This window comes from Triticum urartu, chromosome 3A, assembly GCF_056163025.1.
Source record: "Triticum urartu cultivar PI428250 chromosome 3A, HENAU_Tu73, whole genome shotgun sequence".
In the NCBI taxonomy this organism is placed as follows: Eukaryota; Viridiplantae; Streptophyta; class Magnoliopsida; order Poales; family Poaceae; genus Triticum; species Triticum urartu.
Genome location: NC_141875.1, coordinates 435199315 through 435221517, shown reverse-complemented (window position 1 = coordinate 435221517; position 22203 = coordinate 435199315).

Here is a 22203-nt window from a genome sequence, read left to right as displayed (position 1 = left end):
GAACGGCTTCACGTGGTGACTTGTAGGCGGCGCCTGCGAGTCGCCCAAGAGGGCCGCGATGACCGGGGGTGTTGGTGTAGCGCGATGGGCGGGGAAGAGGTTGCGGGGCTCTTCCCGAGAGGCCACGGAGGCTGCCGGCGGGTGGAGCAGCCATGTGCGCGAGGCACCGGTGAGGGCCATGGGGAGCCAGTTGGTCACGGCCCTATCGTCACCTCCGGCTTCGAGGAGGGCCTCCTCGCTCGCCAGCAAGAAGGCCAGCGGATCTGTCGTGCCGCCGTAGCGCGGCGGCGTCGTCGGCTTGAGCTTGTCCGGCCACCGTAGCCGTTGCAGGGCTGGGGCCAGGGCTCGGAGCCCCCTGGCCCCCATGCTGGCGGCGGCGGACGGAGCGGGCGACGCGCTACCCATCGCGAGGCAGGTCGTGGCGGTGGCGGAAGAGAAAACTCCGGTGCACCCCCTACCTGGCGCGCCAAATGTCGGATTTCAGGTTCCGGAAGACCCTTGAGGTTCGAACACTGGGGTGCGCGCGGAGATTTCACTTCCTACCTACCTGCACTCCTCCGCCTCGCTAAGATCTAAACTATGGAAAGAACAACACAAGAGACACAGGGTTTATACTGGTTCGGGCCACCGTTGTGGTGTAATACCCTACTCCAGTGTGTGGTGTGGTGGATTGCCTCTTGGGCTGATGATGATAAACAATACAAGGAAGAACAGCCTCGCGAGGGTCTGTTCTTGGCTGGGGAGATGAACTGCTGGGAGGAGTTCAGTCACCTTTCTCTCTCTCTCTCTCTCTCTCTCTCTGGTCCTTTTATCCTTCGATCCCTCTATCCCCCTCGAACCTCTCTTTGCTCTCTGGGTGGCTGGTCTTATTTATAGGGGCCCTGGTCCTCTTCCCAAATATCGAGCAGGAAGGGAGCCAACAATGGCAGGCTAATTTGAAGGGGGACAGCTAGTACTAGCTACCCTGACAAAAGTAGTCTTCGCCTGCACAAAGCTCTGGTGATGATGCCGTCTCGGGCTCCACGATGACGTCCGTCTTGTAGTCCTCATGGTCTTGGTCTCATTGCACCGAAATGGCAACCTTTGCCTGATGCCTCGGTACTCCGCGGCTGCGCTTGCCCCCTTTGCACTAAAGAGGAAAGGAGGACACTGCGCGGGCTGGCACCCGCCTGGCGCCCCCGGTCGTCATGGCTTGCGTCATGGGCACCTCGTGAGGTACCCCGCCTTGATCTCTCCGCCTCCTCGTGAGCCAGCCCGACGAGGCCGTGCCTGAGGAAGCTCTGTGTCGTCCGCTCTGCGAGGGTCTTGGGTTCGCGTTGGTGAAGATGGGCCACGCTGGGCCCCCCTTTTGAGCCACGCCGCTGGCCGCAGGCAGGCAAGTCTGGGGACCCCCGTTCCCAGAACGCCGACAGTCTTCTCCTCTGAATAAAATGTTTGCAGATTCTAGCTTAGTCCACAACACTTTTGCATTATTATTTTCATATCATCCGGTCATGCAAGTGAAAGGCAATAAGGACGATATTTCATGAAGTGACTGTGGCAAAGAAAACCGTGTATTAACTCAACTTGTTTTGTTTTTGTAAATATGTTTAACTCAGTGTCCATGATTCACATATTATGATTAAACATGTTTGCAATGACGATTAGAAATTACAGTTTCTCGTTCCATGCTTAAGTAAACATGTATTAAAATGATTCTGATGCAGTATGATGATATGGTATCCTCCTCTGAATGTTTCAAGTGGCTTGACTTGGCACATGTTCACACATGTAGTTGAATCAAAACCAACATAGCATTCATGATATTTATGTTCATGGTGTTTATATCCTACTCATGCTGGTACTCAATGTTGATTATTCATAATGCATGTTCATGACCGTTTTTGCTCTCTAGCTGGTCTCTTCTCAACCTATTTTGCTAGCCTTCGCCTATACTAAGCGGGAATACTGCTTGTGCATCAAAATCCTTAAACCAAAGTTATTCCAGATGAGTCCACTATATCTACCTATATGTGGTATTACCCTGCCGTTCCAAGTAAATTTGCATGTGCCACCTCTAAAATTTCAAATAAACATCTGTTTTGTGTGCCTGGACCGCTCATGGAGCGACAGGGGGTAGTCATTATCTTCCATACTAAGCGGGTTATTCTCATGATGAGTGTTTGTGCACACGTCCTTGCACGAGAGGGGACGGTAATAGGGATGCCCAGTCCTGAAATCAAAAACTACAAGTAATTAAACAAAACTCCCCCGGGACTGTTGTTGGCATGGATGGCACCCGTGGATTCGGCTAGGCATGGCTTGTGTTTGTTGGTGGAGGGGGAGTAAAACTTTACTTTTACCGCTTGGGAACTGCCGCTAATGTGTTTAGCATGGAATATATTGATAACTCTTGGTCATGATGTTTAGACGAAGGGTGCACCTCCCAAAAGTATATTTATCTCCGATTTAAACTTTGAGCTCTGGCACCTCCGCAAATCGCTGATTCCCTCTCCGAAGGGGCTATCTATTTACTTTTATGTTGAGTCATCACCTTCTCAAACAAGCACCAGACCTGAGAGCACTATTGTCATCTTCATGCATGTGTATAGTTAATGTTGAATGGATCATGACTGGATCTCTTATACCATGAATTACAATGTTTAGTCATTTCTTGAACTTTGGAGGTGCTCTGCATTTATGTTTTGCGGTCTCAGAAAGGGCTAGCGAGATACCACGGTTGTCATATTATATCATGATTGTTTTGACAAAGTGTTGGCATTTGAGATATCTTATTATTGCTCGCTAGTTGATTATGCTATTGATATGACCTAATATAATTTCCAAGAATTATTGCTTGCATGGCTATTCATGATCTTTGTTGAAAACCTGGGTGCTATTTAAGCATATATACATAAACAAGAACATAAGAGTTCGTAAAAGTTTTCCTTCATCACTTTCAGTTTGTCAACTGAATTGCTTGAGGACAAGCAATGGGTTAAGCTTGGGGGATTTGATACGTCTCCATAGTATCTACTTTTCCTAATGCTTTTGCTCTTGTTTTGGACTCTAATTTGCATGATTTGAATGAAACTAACCCGGAATAACGTTATTTTCGGCAGAACTACCATGGTGTTGTTTTTGTGCAGAAATAAAAGATCTCGGATTTGGTCGAAACTTTTTGGAGAATTCTTTTGGAATGAATAAATAATATTGGAACCAAGGCCCAGTCGAGGGGGGCCCCGGCTGCCCACAAGACACCAGGGCGCGCCACCCCCTCTGGCATGCCCTCGTGGGTGGTTGATAACCCACAAGTATAGGGGATCGCAATAGTTTTCGAGGGTAGAGTATTCAACCCAAATTTATTGATTCAACACATGGGGAGCCAAAGAATATTCTCAAGTATTAACAGTTGAGTTGTCAATTCAACCGCACCTGAAAGACTTAATATCTGCAGCAAAGTGGTATGGAAGTAATGGTAACAGTGGCTGTCGGTGTCAAAACCGGCGGATCTCGGGTAGGGGGTCCCGAACTGTGCGTCTGAGGCGGATGGTAACAGGAGGCAGGGGACACGATGTTTACCCTGGTTCGGGCCCTCTCGATGGAGGTAATTCCCTACGTCCTGCTTGATTGATATTGATGATATGAGTATTACAAGAGTTGATCTACCACAAGATCGTAGAGGCTAAACACTAGAAGCTAGCCTATGGTATGATTGTATGTCGTCCTACGGACTAAACCCCCCGGTTTATATAGACACCGGAGGGGGCTAGGGTTACACAAAGTCGGTTACAAGGGAGGAGATCTACATATCCGTATTGCCAAGCTTGCCTTCCACACCAAGGAGAGTCCCATCCGGACACGGGACAAAGTCTTCAATCTTGTATCTTCATAGTCCAATAGTCCGGCTGTCCGGAGACCCCCTAATCCAGGACTCCCTCAGTAGCCCCCGAACTAGGCTTCAATGACGATGAGTCCGACGCGCAGATCGTCTTTGGCATTGCAAGGCGGGTTCTTCTCCAAATTCTGAATATCTGCTGAGTAGTGTCCGGCTCCCCATAAATGTTGCACTTCTTGGCTTCTGCGCCCAATAAGGGCTATCTTCCACGTGTCGAGCGAATGCGAGGAGCCGGGGCATTTTTACATTCGCCACCCTAGCCACGTAAGTAAACTGTCTATTAAAGGGACGGGGATTCTTAGATCCAAACCACACCATCCTCCCAAAGTGAGTATCCATCGGAGCGCGCTCGGAAAAATCCATTCCAACATGGCCGACCATCGCAACTCCTCCTCCCACTCCCATAGCCGTAAGCCCGGTGATTGGGAGAAGTGTTCCGTCCCGCACAGCCAATTAGTAGAGTTGCAGACCTAGGGATTTCTCCCTCCAGCATATTTGGTCCCCGTTCAAGCCGGGATCGCCACCTATAATGGTGGGAAGCAAGCGGAGAGTTTCCCCAATCCCTCCAAGGGGGAGCGGGTATGCCTTGTCCCTTATTTACTAAGGGGACTTGGATTTCCAACCCATCCGTTCCTCCGCGGTCTCCTGGAGTTTTACGGCCTCCAGTTGCATAATTTTACCCCCGCTTCCATATTAAACATTGCTGGTTATGTTGCCCTTTGTGAGTTGTTTCTGGGCTGCGAGGCTCATTTCGAGCTGTGGAAGAGGATATTCTGCCTTGTGCCCCGTACACAGGAGGGGTCACTATATCAAGTGGGCAGAGCCGAAATATGGAGCATCGCCGGGACCGGATACCTGTCCGGTACCCCGAAGAAGATGTCCAAAGACTGGACTTCGGAGTGGTTTTACATGGAGGGCGTCCCCCTTCCAGATCCTATTCGGAGGGGTCTTCCCGAGTTCAGCAATGCTCCTATGAAGAAACGCCGAAGCTGGCACCCATGGAGCCCCCAGGAGGAAGACAATGGAGAAGTCCTTTACCTGATGGACCGGATTAAAGTGATGGCTCAATCAGGATTGACAATAATCGAGGTTATGTCAATATGCATAATGCGGGGGGGGGGGGGGTGCAGCCACTTCAATATCGAGGGCACCCCCTATGGTGCTTTAACGGGGAAGATGATGCCACCCGCTGCGGGCGTAAGGGACCGGACTCCGCTGTCGCTCTAGCAAAAAAATATGTCCGAGTTGTTAAAGGGAGAGGAAGAGGAGTTCATCCGTATTAAGCAATGGGATGGATTCTCTATGTACAACCCTCCAAGCTGGGTAAGCTATCACTCTTTACTCCCAACCTTCCTGCATTCTTCGTCGTAAATACTCACCTTGCCGTTTCACGATAGGAACTGCGAAAAGCTGTAAGGGAGGTCAATAGCCCACCTCCACAACCAGAGGACCCTGACCGGGCCCTCGATCCCGGACTCGAAGAGGATCCGGACATATTTGTGGAGCTGATAGACAGGATATTCTAACAACTGAGCTGCGATGACGCCATGGTGGCCATCATGGCTGACTATCCTGGGCTACTCCCTGCATCGCAGGTAAGGAAAAACTGGAGTCCCAACTTCCAAGAAGGATCCCTTTTTATGCACTTCGCCTACTGTACACATATGGTGTTTTCCAGGGAAGGCCTTCGGGATGCCATGCCGAACCCATAGTGACTCCCAACAAGGAGCACCAAAGCCGGGTAGGCCAAAAAGGAAGGCGGTCAGGACTGAGACGCCGGCGCAGAGGTATGATACAAACCTCGCTCCGTGGTTGTCGTCTTTCTTTAAAATATAATGACGTCCATGTTTCCTAGTAGGAAAAATGCTCGCCGGACTATATCCGGAGAGGCCGCCGATCACGCCTCCACCAGTCGGGCTCCAGGGCCGGATATAGAGGCGGAAGCTAACACGGGGCAGATGCCAGATGCTGCTCCTACAGAGGATGCGGACAGACTATCCGCTACAAATTCCGAAGTGGAGAGCGCCATGAATCACAGGCGTCACCGGGCCGTACTCCGCGATGCTTGTTTCTCCCAGGAGGCGTTCGATGCCTTCAACTCAGGAGACGCGTACATCCGTGCTGCTCAAAATGGTCTTGCCAGAGCCACGGACCAGTATGTAAAGGATATACGGGTAGGAAAATCTAACGATTATATATATCAGTAGCCCCTGAGACTTGAAACAGTTGACACAACTGATTTTAAGGATCATTATTTGTGCAGGTTCTTACAGAAAAGAATACCCAATTGTCTCAAGAGCTGGAACAGTGCAAAGCCCAGCTACAGGCCGCGGTGGCCGCGTTGAAGGAGTCCGAGAAGGCCCCCTCTGGTAACATTTGCTTCTATTGCAAAGAATTACAGGTACTAGATAGTATGCGACATACATGCAGATCTAACAGTAGATGTTGCAGATGACCCCGGAGTGAATCCGAAGGCCGTGCCGGAGGATGCGCAACGTGCTAATCGACAGCTAAATGCTGGTGAGCACGTGCTTACGCGGGTCAGGCAGGAGAAAAATAATCTCCAGGACGCCAATATCCGGCTGGACGTGGAACTGAAAGACGTCCGAGCCCAGCTTGCGGACTCCATAAAGGAGAATAAGCGGCTTTGACACGGCATTTTTAGTAAGTGCGTGAACGAACTTTTGAAGGAGTTCGGCGAAGAAGCCGACTAACAGAGTTATGTCTGCAGGTATGCTAACGGGTCGTCCTGCGGAGGAGCTGCCCGGGTCAGCTGGTGATCTTCTACCAGAGCTCTCACAACTACACGAACAAGTTCGGCAGGTGATGCAGGGTATTGCCCAAGCCTTGTGGCCTTCCGCGTCCCTGCCAGGAGGCATGGGGGAGCTTGTAGAGAAGCTCAAGGGAGTGCGCACTATAAAAAAAGACATCCGTGACATTTTGTGCCGAACGGATTTTTTTTCTATCATACATATGACACTTCTATGGCGATAATTGTGACAAAACCCGGTATCATCATAGATGTGGTGGGCTCCTACTTCTATGACAAAAAATCATGAAAGAAAATGGGCTTTTCGTCCTGGGCGGGCCGGAGACGCAGCTGCATGACATTCTTTGGGCCGTCCATGACGGAAAAAACCATGGTAGAAGCGAGGCGGAGGAAAATTTCGGGGAGTTCCTGGTTATGGTGGGAGGTCGGGGGCCAAGCGATGCGCATTTCTCTCGTACATGTACGTGCGTGTGTGCGAGGCTTGGCTCTAACTGAACCCGAGCGAGGCGTTGGGCTCTAACTGAACCCGGGCGATCGATCGATGGCTTTTAACTGAACCCGATCGAGCGATTCCTTCGCTACTGCTGCTAACTGAAGACGATCGATGCTGCCTCTGGGATGAACAGTGAGCGTTGCGGGGGGGGGGGGGTGGTTGGATGAACAGTGAGCGGTGGCGTTGCCTCTGCATGAACAGGACCCCGTGGTGTGGTGGAGGGCTGGATGTATAGTAGACGATGGAGGGGTGCCCGTGGAGGGGTGGTTGAACAGGACCCCGTGGTGTGGAGGGCTGGATGAACAGTAGACGGTGGAGGGGTGGTTGAACAGTAGCCGGTGGAGTAGCGCGCGGTGGAGGCTGGATGAACAGGAGCCCGTGGAGGCTGGAGGAGGTCGACGGTAGCCCGTGGAGGCTGGAGGAGGTCGACGGTGGAGATGAACAGTATCCGTGGAGTCCTGTTTTGCGGTACGCCACACCCTCCCGATGAACAGGACCCCCATTTCGACCGTAGGAGGTCAGTTTCGTCCGTTTTGCGGTACGCCACACCCCTCCCGATCAACAGGACCCCCGTTTCGACCATAGGAGGTTTGTTTCCTCTGTTTTGGGGTACGCCAGACCCCTCCCGATGAACATGATCCCGTTTCGAACGTGGCCGCTCGAACACAAGGCCGTTTCTTCCGTTTTGTGGTACGCCAGGCCTCATTTCCATCGCCTGTTCCGTCCAAGCCGTCCCGATGAACATGACCATGCATTCCGTTCCGACCCAGCCGGTTGGCTCCCACGCGTTCCGTTGCCTCCTAATGAACACGACGCATTCCGTTGCCTCCCCATGAACACGACACATTCCGTTGCCTCCCCATGAACAGGACGCATTCCGTTGCCTCCCCATGAACACGATGACGATGCTGTTTCTCTGTTCCGACCCAGCCATGTACGCGAGCTCTGGCTGTACGTATGCGCGAGTAGGCGTTCGAGACCCTGCCCGTATGTACGTACGTGGCCGTATTTTCTTTCTTGCACCCTGGCCGCTGTACGTACGTGTACATGCTACCTGCGCGCCTCTACTATGACATGTATGCGCCTCTACTACGACTCGTGCGCGCCTCTACATCCACCAGTATATATGTACGTACATGTTCGCGACCAGAATGACAATGCTACGTACGCTTCGACCATGTGGGTCCCGAGTGTCAGGCACTTCCTTGCCTGCGAAGATGTAGCTGGTGGGTCCCAGCAGTCAGGGGGGCAAATCATTTTTTTGCCCGGATGCATTTCCTTGCGTGTGAAGATGTAGCTACTGGGTCCCAGCAGCCAGGGGGAATCGTTTTGTTTTTTTTGCACGGACGCACTTCCTTGCATGCGAAGATGTAGCTGGTCGGTCCCAGCAGTCAGGGGGCGAATCGTTTTTTTTCGGACGCACTTCCATGCTTGCAAAGATGTAGCTGGTGGGTCCCAGCCATTAGGGGGCGAATCGTTTTTTTTTGGACGCACTTCCTTGCGTGCGAAGATGTAGCTGGTGGGTCCCAGCAGTCAGGGGGAAATGTTTTTTTCACGAAATACGGTGGCCCGTCTGGTGGGTCCCTGCTGTCAGGTGGAGGAATAATTATTTTGCGCAGAATAAGGAGGCACTTCCTTGCTACGGCCGTGGACCCAGCTGTCAGCCTCTCCACGTACAGTCCATGTCTGATGGAAGCCATTCCTTGACCACGTTGACCACGCCGCGCCGAGAGCACCAGGGCGGTGGACGACGGCGAGGCCTAGGAAGGGGACGACGCGTATCCAGGGAAGACGCGGCAGTGGATGCCCACGCGTAGAGAAGTATGAGGATTCACTCGTTCGGCTGCGGTGTGAGGCTACCGTCACCGCAGAATAACAGGGGGTGTGGGTGCGTAGAGGGATGGCCTGGCCAGCGGTGGGAGTAGTAGGCGGCGGTGAGGCCTCCGCGGCATCACAGCCGGCAAAGGGCGGCAGGAGCAGGCGGCACGACCGACGCTGCTTTGGGCGGCTGGAGCAAGAATACCAGAGGTTGAAGAAGCACTAAGGCCGTTGGATGGACATCGTACGGTCACTGGAGCTAGAATCGTTCATATATTGACTAAAGTTGACAAAGGCCTCCGTCCCAGTCAACTTAGTAGGCACACAAGTCAGCCTCCCACCAAGGTGGGTCCCAGGTAGCAGGGGGGTATTCATTTTTTTTGTGCGTAATAAGGAGGCACTTCCGGTGGGTCCGAGCTGACAGCGGGGGGAACGTTTTTTTCGCGAAATACGGTGGCCCGTCCTGTGGGTCCCAGCAGTCAGGGGGAAACGTTTTTTTCGCGAAATATTGGTGGCCCGTCCGGTGGGTCCCTGCTGTCAGGTGGAGGAATAATTATTTTCCACGTAATAAGGAGGCACTTCCTTGCGGCTGCTGTGGACCCAGTTGTCAGCCTCTCCACGTACAGTACTCTTCTGATGGAAGTCGGTCATTGACCACATTGACCACGCCGCGCCGAGAGCACCACGGCGGTGGACGATGGTGAGGCCTAGGAAGGGGACGACGCGTAGCCGGGGAAGACGCGGCAGTGGAAACCCGCGCGGAGATGAGTACGAGGGTTCACCGGTTCGGCTGCGGTGTGAGGCTGCCGTCGCCGCAGAATAACAGTGGGTGTGGGTGAGTAGAGGGATGCCCTGGCCAGCGGTGGGAGTAGTAGGGGGCGCTGAGGCCTGCGCGGCAGCACAGCCGGCCACGGGAGGCGGGAGTAGGCGGTCCCACCATCGCTGCTTTGGCGGCTGGAGCAAGAAGATCACAGATTGAAGAAACACGACGGCCGTTGGATTGACATCCAACGGTTACGTTGCTAGAATCGTTTGTTGATGCATATTATAACTAAAAAATCTTGCATACGCGTCAACTAAACAGGCCCACAATTCAGACCACTCCCTCTTTTTTTAATAATTTATATATAGCTGATGGCAACTTCTTATGCAATTTATTGCAGTCATTTTTTTGGTTGGCCAGGGCCAATTTCGCATATTTCTGTGGGTTCCAAACTATTTTTAATACCGAAATGTCGAGCCAGATTTAAAGTACTTTGAAGATATATTTAAATTAGGTTAATGCCCAGTGAAATAGGACTCTGAATATATGAAAAAATTCAGAAATTATAAAGTAATTGCCAATTTGTCATCTGTTTTTATATTTACAACCCATTTCATATTACTTTCAAGATTTGCAGGCGTCTTGAAAGAGTTGCAGCCCATCAGGGCGTAGAAAAATAAGTAGGCCTGGATTGGGTATTCTTCAGAAAAAATAAACTAGGCTCATTTTCACAAAGAAAAAATAGCTAGGCTGGTCACATGGTGAACATAAAATATAAGCATGGGTTAGACGGGCCACAGCCCAGTTCAAACCTTACTCCGTCTCAACAATACCAAACAAAAAAAATACTGCTCGAGTAGCTACATCCCAGGTGTCAGCCGATCTTGTGTTGTTCTCTTGTCTATTGACTATATACGCTCACAATGTTGTGGGTCCGAGATGTCAGGAAAACACTAGAAGGAAGCATTTTATTTTTCCATACGCTGATGTGGTGGGCCCCTACTGTCATCCTCTCCACGTACTTCTGCCGATTCCTGTTGTTTGTTGACCATGTTGACAACGTGAGAGGGCGGCGCCGCGCGAGCGCACCAAAGCGCGCGGAGGACGTCGGCGTTAACGATTTTGGAGACGGTGGGGCGGCGATCCGTGCGCTGAGGCGCAGCCAGCCGTGGGAGGCGGAAGCAGGCAGCCCTGCCGGCGCTGGTTCGGTTTTGGCGGCTGGAGGAAGACATGACTAAAGAAACACGACATACTGTAAAAGCAGCAGGAGTACTTAACAACCTTAACTGAAACCAGTAGAGGCACTTAACAACCAAACCTCAAAGCAGTATGAGTACTTATACAGGTTCAACCGTACAAAGCACGCCTCAAACAGTGCTACTTTGCCTAAAGTTAACCAAGGGTGAGGTCGCCAAGCCCCAGGACAAGGCCCAGGCGCCACCCCGCGCATCCACAACCTTCTGAAAGCGGCTTCATCTCGCAACAGGATATTTGCTTTAGAGCCATGGAAAAGCATGAACATAATCTTCTGTCCTATTCTCCAAGATGGACGGGCCTTGATTATTTGAGACCACCCATGAATAAGTATCTTTTCACCTCAAAGGGGAATTGAGTAGGTTGACATAAACATCAAGTTGTGACCAAGCGCAAGTCTGACCCGACCATGGTCAGGCATCTGTATAGGAACAATAGAACTCGGCAGTTCCTATTTCAAGAAGATAAGAGCTGTAAAACTGTGTATAAGCAATAGTTTATGAACAACATATATAACAGAAAACAGCTCGTACCATAAGTTTCTCGACACAGTTGGACCTATTCAATGAGTGCAGCAGTGGGACACATATCCCACGTGGCCTTCGACCATTGAAACACCCCACAAGGACCTCAAAACGATCAATAAAGTGTAGGAACTTGTGGATGTCGATCCAGTCAACTTCAGTGCCATTAGTAACAGCTGAGTTATTACAGAGTAACAAACGAGCAGACTACTTAACTCTGAAAAAACCTACACGTGCCACCAATTATAAGAAAATATTAGTTAGAAGTAGCATCTTCGTGAGAGATTCGTTGCTACTTCTAAAGTTAAATTGTGATTAGTTAGACAGAATAGGTGGATTAAGAAGTAATCGAGGCAACAAGCAAGAACCAGATACAAAACTAACATGGATGAACAATTGGAATGACGTCAGGGTGGAAGATCGCAGTGAAGATGAGACCAGTTTCTGCTATTTCCATCAACATTCGTGCGCCAACTTTCAGTCTGTAACACTTGAGAAAGTTTATCCAAGTTCGGCCATAAAAAAGCAGCAATCTTCTTGGTTCATGAACCCAACTCGAAACTTATATCCATGGCTTGTCTTCACTGTGACCATTAAACTAGTGTATTCAGTTATGGCAAGGCCGAGCATCTTGAGTACATGTGTTCTGGCAGAGCAAATAATACACTGCAGGAAAAAATAATATGAGAACACAGCATGTTCAAAAAAACCCCACCCTCCCGGATAGAAAAGAGGATTCTAGGAACATACTGTGCGCGTTTCAAAATGCTGTGTTAGGATGAGAAGGAACAAGTGTGGCGTCTTGCCGAGGGCGCAAAAACCTATAGGGTACTCGCACTTTGGGCACTGCAAATGAAACACACTAGATTCAGTAGAAGAAAAATGCATCAATGGCGGCGGCTGCCATCCTAGGATTACCTGCGACCAAGGGACTTGGATTTATCGGGGATGGATGAAGAATTCGTACCTGGTTCTCCATGAGAAAACCCTATGCAATCGCCGAGAGGGGGTTTTCTCTGAACAAGCAGATGAGGGAGAAGGGGATTTAGGCCCAATGAAATATTGCCGCTTCGTCCGTCTAGCTTACTGCTAAAGATGGAAAGGGAGGGTTGTGATTTGACGGCTCATTAGGAATTACTGCGGCACTACGACTGGGGTGTGTCTAACGTGAAGTTGTGCACTCTAATTTGTGCATATGGCACGTGGACCCCATTGCCGGTTGCCCCACATATTAGCGAAAGGAAGTAGAAAGACAGGAGTAACTAGTTACACATAAATATATATTTTGACAGAGAGATACTCCCTCTGTAAAGAAATATACAAATCTTTTATATCACAGGCTCACCTTGCCGAGAAATATACTCCCTCTGCAACGCACGAGCATTATGGGGGTTCAGCTTTTTTTATGGGGGTTCAGCTGAGAATATAATACTCAGATAGGCTCACGGTTCTGGACTTTGGGCCGCAGGACGACCCTGCATGTTTGGGGGCCCATGTGTTCTACCTCAGCACTTTTAATATTGCAAGCGATCAGTATGGCGCTGGTTTTAGATGTTATCGCAAGGCAAATACACAAAATTGAATAAAGCACGGCAGCTGTTGGAATGAAATCGAACGACAGTTCCTAACCAGCAATCAGAGTTGCAGTTCTATCAACGATATACCATGTGATAAATAATACTGTCATACTACTTATACACACAGGACACTTGCTTCACCATGCCAGATTATTACATCAAAATCTCTCGGAGGATAGATCAGTTCGGCAGTTGCGTGCTGCTATTGAAGAATTTCAAAGTTGATTTGGACCGGCTCTCCTTGCCGAGAAAGTTCGATTTTGACACCATCCCCTACCGCAAGATATGATTTAGATTTGAACCTTGACCATCCTTTAGCATCAATCATCATGCGACCATCCTTTGTACCTACGGTATATTGAGCAGGTTCATTCACACCAAGGCTGCGCATGGTAAGAGAAACTTGGCCCCGGTCGCCCGGATTGTTGAACGACTCCCTCGTTGCTCTAGGAATTCTCTATTTGCAAACAAGAAGACATACCCAAACAGTTAGATCAACACAGTGAATCTTGTGAAACAACATGGAAAGAAAAAAGAACGAAGCACTTGGGCGGCCAATGCTTACCAAGAAGGTGGACATGTCGGTTTTTGTAAGGACTTTGGTATATGAAGTGCGAACTGCAGCGCAGTCTGTTGCCGGTGCAACTACACGGGCCGGCGCAGATGCAAGTGCAAGTGTTGGTGCAGGTGCCGAAGCCGCTATTGCTGCCGGAGATGGTGCTCCTTGTAGAGCTGGTGCCGGTGTCGGAGCAGGTGCCGGTGTCGATGCCCGATCCTCTGATAGATCAGACTGATCTGCTGACGCGGTCGATGCCCAATCCTCAGCTGGATCAGACTGAGCTGCTGCCGCTGTCAGTGCTAGAGCAACTGTCGCTGCTTGATCTGTGCGAGACAATGGCGATCGTGTCTGGTCTGCTATGATTGGCTTTGTAACTTGACTAGGATCCGTGACAGTGATCCAGTTTTTTTCTTCATTTCTTTTAAACGCGAGAAGGACTAATTGTGGCATTTTTGTTAAACCAAACATCAGTTCATCATAGGGATTCAACTTGTACTCAGACAACAGACTGATCCAATTCTTTCCTGTAATATAAGTGATGAACAGTGCCTTCGTTACTGACATGACATAAGAAGTGAAACCTGCAAAAATAGCTATCGTAGAGCAAACCAAACGGTTTATTCTGTGATGAATGTGACATGGCAAAACCTGCATCGTAAAATTGCAAGAAAAGAAAGAAAACATGACATTAAATCAATAAGATTTAGACAGTAAATCAATAAGATTTACTTGATGTGACATGAGTGAATCCTTACCAGGAAATCACTATATTGAAGTACTAAACAGAAGATTGATCGTCCAACTACGCATGGCAGGCAGGGGCCCCGCCTACTCCCACAAGCAGGACAGTCCAAAGGTCGTGACAAATCGTATGGACCGAACATCCATGGGACTGGAAATCCTGGTGGGTACGATAAACCCTACAATGCATACATATATTGGAGTGTAACCATAATTGATAAACCGTCCTCACAAAAAATATGATCTGGATACTTCAAAATATATAGACTGAATTGAGTGGACAAACAATAACATAGACCGTTCTCAGGACTGACCACACACCAAAAGCGGCAGTACTAATAAACAATACAGGGTTCACAAACACAAATCAAGTACTGAACAATAGTACTTACTATAGACAAGCAAAGTTGCACTAACTAAACTCTGCAGACTATTTCTTGCCACCGACCTACGGGATGAACCCCGCCTAACTGACTAGGCCATGGACTTCGTGTGTGATGTCTACATGCACCATCACCATCTTGTCAACCTTGGAGAACCTAACAGAGTGGTGTTTCCACTCATAAACTTGATGATGAAGACATGCCGCATCAGATTTGTTGGGAAGCTTTACAAGAACCACATCGTTCGTAATCGAAGGCACAACTAGGAAATTGTTGTGGTCAAGTACAGCCTTGAGAACATGCCTGAAAACAATGCTATAGGAAAACCCTAGTTCAAGACACGTGGAGACAAGGACACAGCAGCTGGATAGTTCAGCAGGAGAACTCATCATCAGGTCTTCCAGTTCACACGGCATGACTTTGAGAACTTCATCTCCACCACGGACCTGATTCTAATTCAAACAGAAACCATATTTTATTACTACCTCCGTTCAGAAATATACGATGATTTTCGATATTATACTCCATATATGACTACATATACGCACAGAAATGAGTAAACAAAGACACTAGAACATGTCTTCAAAGGCATGAGAGCAGAGGGATTACATGCAATATCCATAACACAAGTTACTAAGGCAAATATACCCTCTTAAAAGGTAGCATTGATGTTCATAAAGTACTCCCTCCATCCCAAAATTCTTGTCTTAGATTTGTCTAGATACGGATGTATCAAGTCACATTTTAGTATTAGATACATATGTATCTAGACAAATCTAAGACAACAAATTTGGGACAGAGGGAGTAGTTGAAAGTAGTCTATAAGAAATCAGTGTCAACTTCTCGCATGTTTTGGTCAAAAGAGGAATTTAGAACCGTCATTTGGCACACTAAAATCACATGCAAGATCACCCAGAAAGTTGTACTACCAGTACTAGTACTGCTTGTTAGATGAAATAACACGATCAAGATCGAGAAAAAGATCGTCAACAAGAGACATTACCTGGACTTGCTTAATGAGGGATCCCGGAGAGGGGGGCTTGGACAGGGCGATGGCTTTGAGCTTGTCTGCGGTAGTGTCGGCGGGGTGCTTGCGCTTCTTCGTACCATGAGCCTCGACGGTTTTGGCCAGAGCCATAGACATCACATCGGCCGGTGATCCAGCGTCCATCCAAGAGAGGAAGCTGAGAGAGAAGAGTGAAAGGAGGAACGAGATGAGGGAGAAGCGAAGCAAGTGGGGGTTTTCCTCAAGAGAGGAAGCTGAGAGAGAAGAGTGAAATGATGGTTGCTTCGTTCGTCCAACTTACTGCTGGAAAGGAGGGAGTTTTGTGATTTGATGGCTCATTGGGCATTACTACGGTGGTTCGATAAGGGTAGTCTACCGACACTCTACTACGGAGTAATTTAGTGCATGGCTGGTGGACCCAGGTGCTGGCTGTCCCACACGTCGACGAAAGTGAGTAATTTAGTGCATGGCTGGAGGAGGATCCACACGGTTTTCTGAAGAAAAAATGATTACAGCAAGCGTTTCCACTCTTACGACAGAGGAGTGTGAAATACGGCAGCCACTTGAACATACACAGTGCTCCTACTACTAGGCATGTGCAGTGGTTCATACGTCGGTACTACACAATCCTGTTGCTAGTGTAGTAAGATATGATGATAACAAGTGATGTTGTGCGCATGTCAACTACTCCAGATATGTAACATAGTACCGCTTTTTCGACTGTCCGGTCGAGAATGAACGGTGAGATCAATGTTAACAGAACTAGGTCCATAGCGCACGGAGAGTACGGTGCTAAAGTACTCCACGAAACATGAACCATATGAAGCACGAATAGTGTTAGGCAGGCTGTATGAAGGGTGCACGGGATGGGAGAAAAAGTTCCCTTCTTGACCCACTTTTGGGTGTTTGGCAGACTGCATGAAGGGTGCATGAGTCCACACTAGTAGGTTGACAAAAATCCACGAAGAGGAAACAACTATATTGAGATGAGAATGCAACCAAACACACCCACATGCTTGTTAGGGAACGTTGCAGAAAACAAAAATTTTCCTACTCGTTTCACCAAGATCCATCTAGGAGTTCATCTAGAAACGAGTCATCGGATGCATCTACATACCTTTGTAGATCGCGTGCGGAAGCGTTCAAAGAACGGTGATGATGTAGTCGAACACGACGTGATCCAAATCACCGATGACCAAGCGCCGAACGGACGGCACCTCCGCGTTCAACACACGTACGGGACAGGAGACGTCTCCTCCTTCTTGATCCAGCAAGGGGAAGGAGTGGTTGATGAAGATCCAGCAGCACGACGGCGTGGTGGTGGATGCAGGGCGTCACAGTAGCAGGGCTTCGCCTATACTGCGAGAGAGAGACGTAACGGGGAGAGATGGAGGCGCCAGGGGCTGGGGTATGAAGTCCCTCCTCTCCCCCACTATATATAGGGGTGCTAGGGGGGCGCCGGCCCTAGTAGATGGAATCTACTAGGGGGGCGGTGGCCTAGGGTGGGGAACTTGCCCCCCAAGCAAGGGGCGCCCCCTTTAGGGTTTCCCCTCAACCCTAGCCGCATGGGCCCTAGGGGTGGCGCCCCAGCCCACTATGGGCTGGGTTCCCTCCCACTTCAGCCCATGGGGCCCTCCGGGATAGGTGGCCCCACCCGGTGGACCCCCGAGACCCTTCCGGTGGTCCCGGTACAATACCGGCGACCCCGAAACTTGTCCCGATGGCCGAAACAGCACTTCCTATATATAATTCTTTACCTCCGGACCATTCTGGAACTCCTCGTGACGTCCGGGATCTCATCCGGGACTCCGAACAACATTCGGGTTACTGCATATACATATCTTCACAACCCTAGCGTCACCGAACCTTAAGTGTGTAGACCCTACGGGTTCGGGAGACAAGCAGACATGACCGAGACGACTCTCCGGTCAATAACCAACAGCGGGATCTGGATACCCATGTTGGCTCCCACATGCTCCATGATGACCTCATCGGATGAACCACGATGTCGAGGATTCAATCAACCCCGTATGCAATTCCCTTTGTCAATCGATATGTTACTTGCCCGAGATTCGATCGTCGGTATCCCAATACCTCGTTCAATCTCGTTACCGGCAAGTCACTTTACTCGTACCGTAATGCATGATCCCGTGACCAAACACTTGGTCACTTTGAGCTCATTATGATGATGCATTACCGAGTGGGCCCAGCGATACCTCTCCGTCATACGGAGTGACAAATCCCAGTCTTGATCCATGTCAACCCAACAGACACTTTCGGAGATACCCGTAGTCTACCTTTATAGTCACCCAATTACGTTGTGACGTTTGGTATACCCAAAGCATTCTTACGGTATCCGGGAGTTACCAGATCTCATGGTCTAAGGAAAAGATACTTGACATTGGAAAAACTCTAGCAAACGAACTATACGATCTTGTGCTATGTTTAGGATTGGGTCTTGTCCATCACATCATTCTCCTAATGATGTGATCTCGTTATCAATGACATCCAATGTCCATAGTCAGGAAACCATGACTATCTGTTGATCAACGAGCTAGTCAACTAGAGGCTTACTAGGGACATGTTGGTGTCTGTTATTCACACATGTATTATGATTTCCGGATAACACAATTATAGCATGAATAAAGACAATTATCATGAACAAGGAAATATAATAATAATGCTTTTACTATTGCCTCTAGGGCATATTTCCAACAGTCTCCCACTTGCACTAGAGTCAATAATCTAGTTACATTGTGATGAATCGAACACCCATGGAATTCTGGTGTTGATCATGTTTTGCTCTAGGGAGAGGTTTAGTCAACGGATCTGCTACATTCAGGTCCGTATGTACTTTACAAATCTCTATGTCTCCATCTTGAACATTTTCACGAATGGAGTTGAAGCGACGCTTGATGTGCCTTGTCTTCTTGTGAAACCTGGGCTCCTTGGCAAGTGCAATAGCTCCAGTGTTGTCACAGAAAAGTTTGATTGGCCCCGACGCATTGGGTATGACTCCTAGGTCGGTGATGAACTCCTTCACCCATATTGCTTCATGTGCTGCCTCCGAGGCTGCCATGTACTCCGCTTCACATGTAGATCCCGCCACAACGCTTTGCTTGCAACTGCACCAGCTTACTGCCCCACCATTCAAAATATACACGTATCCGGTCTGTGACTTAGAGTCATCCAGATCTATGTCGAAGCTAGCGTCGACGTAACCCTTTACGACGAGCTCTTCGTCACCTCCATAAACGAGAAACATTTCTTTAGTCCTTTTCAGGTACTTCAGGATATTCTTGACCGCTGTCCAGTGTTCCTTGCCGGGATTACTTTGGTACCTTCCTACCAAACTTACGGCAAGGTCTACATCAGGTCTGGTACACAGCATGGCATACATAATAGAACCTATGGCTGATGCATAGGGGATGACGCTCATCTCTTCTATATCTTCTGCCATGGTCGGACATTGAGCTGAGCTCAATTTCATACCTTGTAACACAGGCAAGAACCCCTTCTTAGATTGATCCATATTGAACTTCTTCAATATCTTATCAAGGTATGTGCTTTGTGAAAGACCTATGAGGCGTCTCGATCTATCCCTATAGATCTTGATGCCTAATATATAAGCAGCTTCTCCAAGGTCCTTCATTGAAAAACTCTTATTCAAGTAGGCCTTGATGCTGTCCAAGAGTTCTATATCATTTCCCATCAATAGTATGTCATCTACATATAATATGAGAAATGCTACAGAGCTCCCACTCACTTTCTTGTAAACGCAGGCTTCTCCATAAGTCTGCGTAAACCCAAACGCTTTGATCATCTCATCAAAGCGAATGTTCCAACTCCAAGATGCTTGCACCAGCCCATAAATCGAGCGTTGGAGCTTGCACACCTTGTCAGCATTCTTAGGATCGACAAAACTTTCCGGCTGCATCATATACAATTCTTCCTTAAGGAAACCATTAAGGAATGCCGTTTTGACGTCCATTTGCCATATTTCATAATCATAGAATGCGGCAATCGCTAACATGATTCGGACGGACTTCAGCTTCGCTACCGGTGAGAAAGTCTCATCGTAGTCAACCCCTTGAACTTGTCGATAACTCTTAGCGACAAGCCGAGCTTTATAGATGGTCACATTACCATCCGCGTCTGTCTTCTTCTTAAAGATCCATTTATTTTCTATGGCTCGCCGTTCAACGGGCAAGTCAGTCAAAGTCCATACTTCGTTTTCATACATGGATCCCATCTCGGATTTCATGGCTTCTAGCCATTTGTCGGAATCCGGGCCCGCCATCGCTTCTTCATAGTTCGAAGGTTCACCGTTGTCTAACAACATTATTTCCAAGACAGGGTTACCGTACCACTCTGGTGCGGAACGTGTCCTTGTGGACCTTCGAATTTCAGTAGGAGCTTGATCAGATGTATCTTGATCATTATCATCAACTTCCTCTCTAGTCGGTGCAGGCACCTCAGGAACATTTTCTTGAGTTGCGCCATTTTCCGGTTCAAGAGGTAATACTTCATCAAGCTCCACTTTCCTCCCACTTACTTCTTTCGAGAGAAACTCTTTCTCTAGAAAGGACCCATTCTTGGCAACAAAGATCTTGCCTTCGGATCTGAGGTAGAAGGTGTACCCAATAGTTTCTTTTGGGTATCCTATGAAGACGCATTTTTCCGACTTGGGTTCGAGCTTTTCAGGTTGAAGTTTCTTGACATAAGCATCGCATCCCCAAACTTTTAGAAACGACAGCTTAGGTTTCTTCCCAAACCATAATTCATATGGTGTCGTCTCAACGGATTTCGACGGAGCCCTATTTAAAGTGAATGCGGCAGTCTCCCAAGCATAGCCCCAAAAGGATAGCGGTAAATCGGTAAGAGACATCATAGATCGCACCATATCTAATAGAGTGCGATTACGACGTTCGGACACACCGTTACGCTGAGGTGTTCCAGGCGGCGTGAGTTGTGAAACTATTCCACATTTTCTTAAGTGTGTGCCAAACTCGTGACTCAAGTATTCTCCTCCACGATCTGATCGTAGAAACTTGATTTTCCTGTCACGTTGATTTTCAACCTCACTCTGAAATTCCTTGAACTTTTCAAAGGTTTCAGACTTGTGTTTCATTAAGTAGACATACCCATATCTACTCAAGTCATCAGTGAGGGGGAGAACATAACGATAGCCACCGCGAGCCTCAACACTCATTGGACCGCACACATCAGTATGTATGATTTCCAATAAGTTGGTTGCTCGCTCCATTGTTCCTGAGAACTGAGTCTTGGTCATTTTACCCATGAGGCATGGTTCGCACGTGTCAAATGATTCATAATCAAGAGACTCTAAAAGTCCATCTGCATGGAGCTTCTTCATGCGTTTGATACCTATGTGACCAAGGCGGCAGTGCCACAAGTATGTGGGACTATCATTATTAACCTTACATCTTTTGGTACTCACACTATGAATATGTGTAGCAATACGCTCGAGATTCATTAAGAATAAACCATTTACCATAGGAGCATGACCATAAAACATATCTCTCATATAAATGGAACAACCATTATTCTCAGATTTAAATGAGTAGCCATCTCGAATTAAACGAGATCCCGATACAATGTTCATGCTCAAAGCTGGCACTAAATAACAATTATTGAGGTTTAAAACTAATCCCGTAGGTAAATGTAGAGGCAGCGTGCCGACGGCGATCACATCGACCTTGGAACCATTCCCGACGCGCATCGTCACCTCGTCCTTCGCCAGTCTCCGTTTATTCCGTAGCTCCTGCTGTGAGTTACAAATATGAGCAACGGCACCGGTATCAAATACCCAGGAGTCACTACGAGTACTGGTAAGGTACACATCAATTACATGTATATCAAATATACCTTTGGTGTTGCCGGCCTTCTTGTCCGCTAAGTATTTGGGGCAGTTCCGTTTCCAGTGACCCTTCCCTTTGCAATAAAAGCACTCCGTTTTAGGCTTGGGTCCATTCTTTGGCTTCTTCCCGGCAGCTTGCTTGCCGGGCGCGGCAACCTCCTTGCCGTCCTTCTTGAAGTTCTTTTTACCCTTGCCTTTCTTGAACTTAGTGGTTTTATTGACCATCAACACTTGATGTTCCTTCTTGACTTCTACCTCCGCTGATTTCAGCATTGAGAACAACTCAGGAATGGTCTTTTGCATCCCCTGCATGTTGAAGTTCATCACAAAGCTCTTGTAGCTTGGTGGAAGCGACTGGAGGATTCTGTCAATGACCGCATCATCCGGGAGATTAACTCCCAGCTGAGACAAGCAGTTATGTAACCCAGACATAGTGAGTATGTGCTCACTGACAGAACTATTTTCCTCCATCTTACAGCTGAAGAACTTATCGGAGACTTCATATCTCTCGATCCGGGCATGAGCTTGAAAAACCATTTTCAGCTCTTCGAACATCT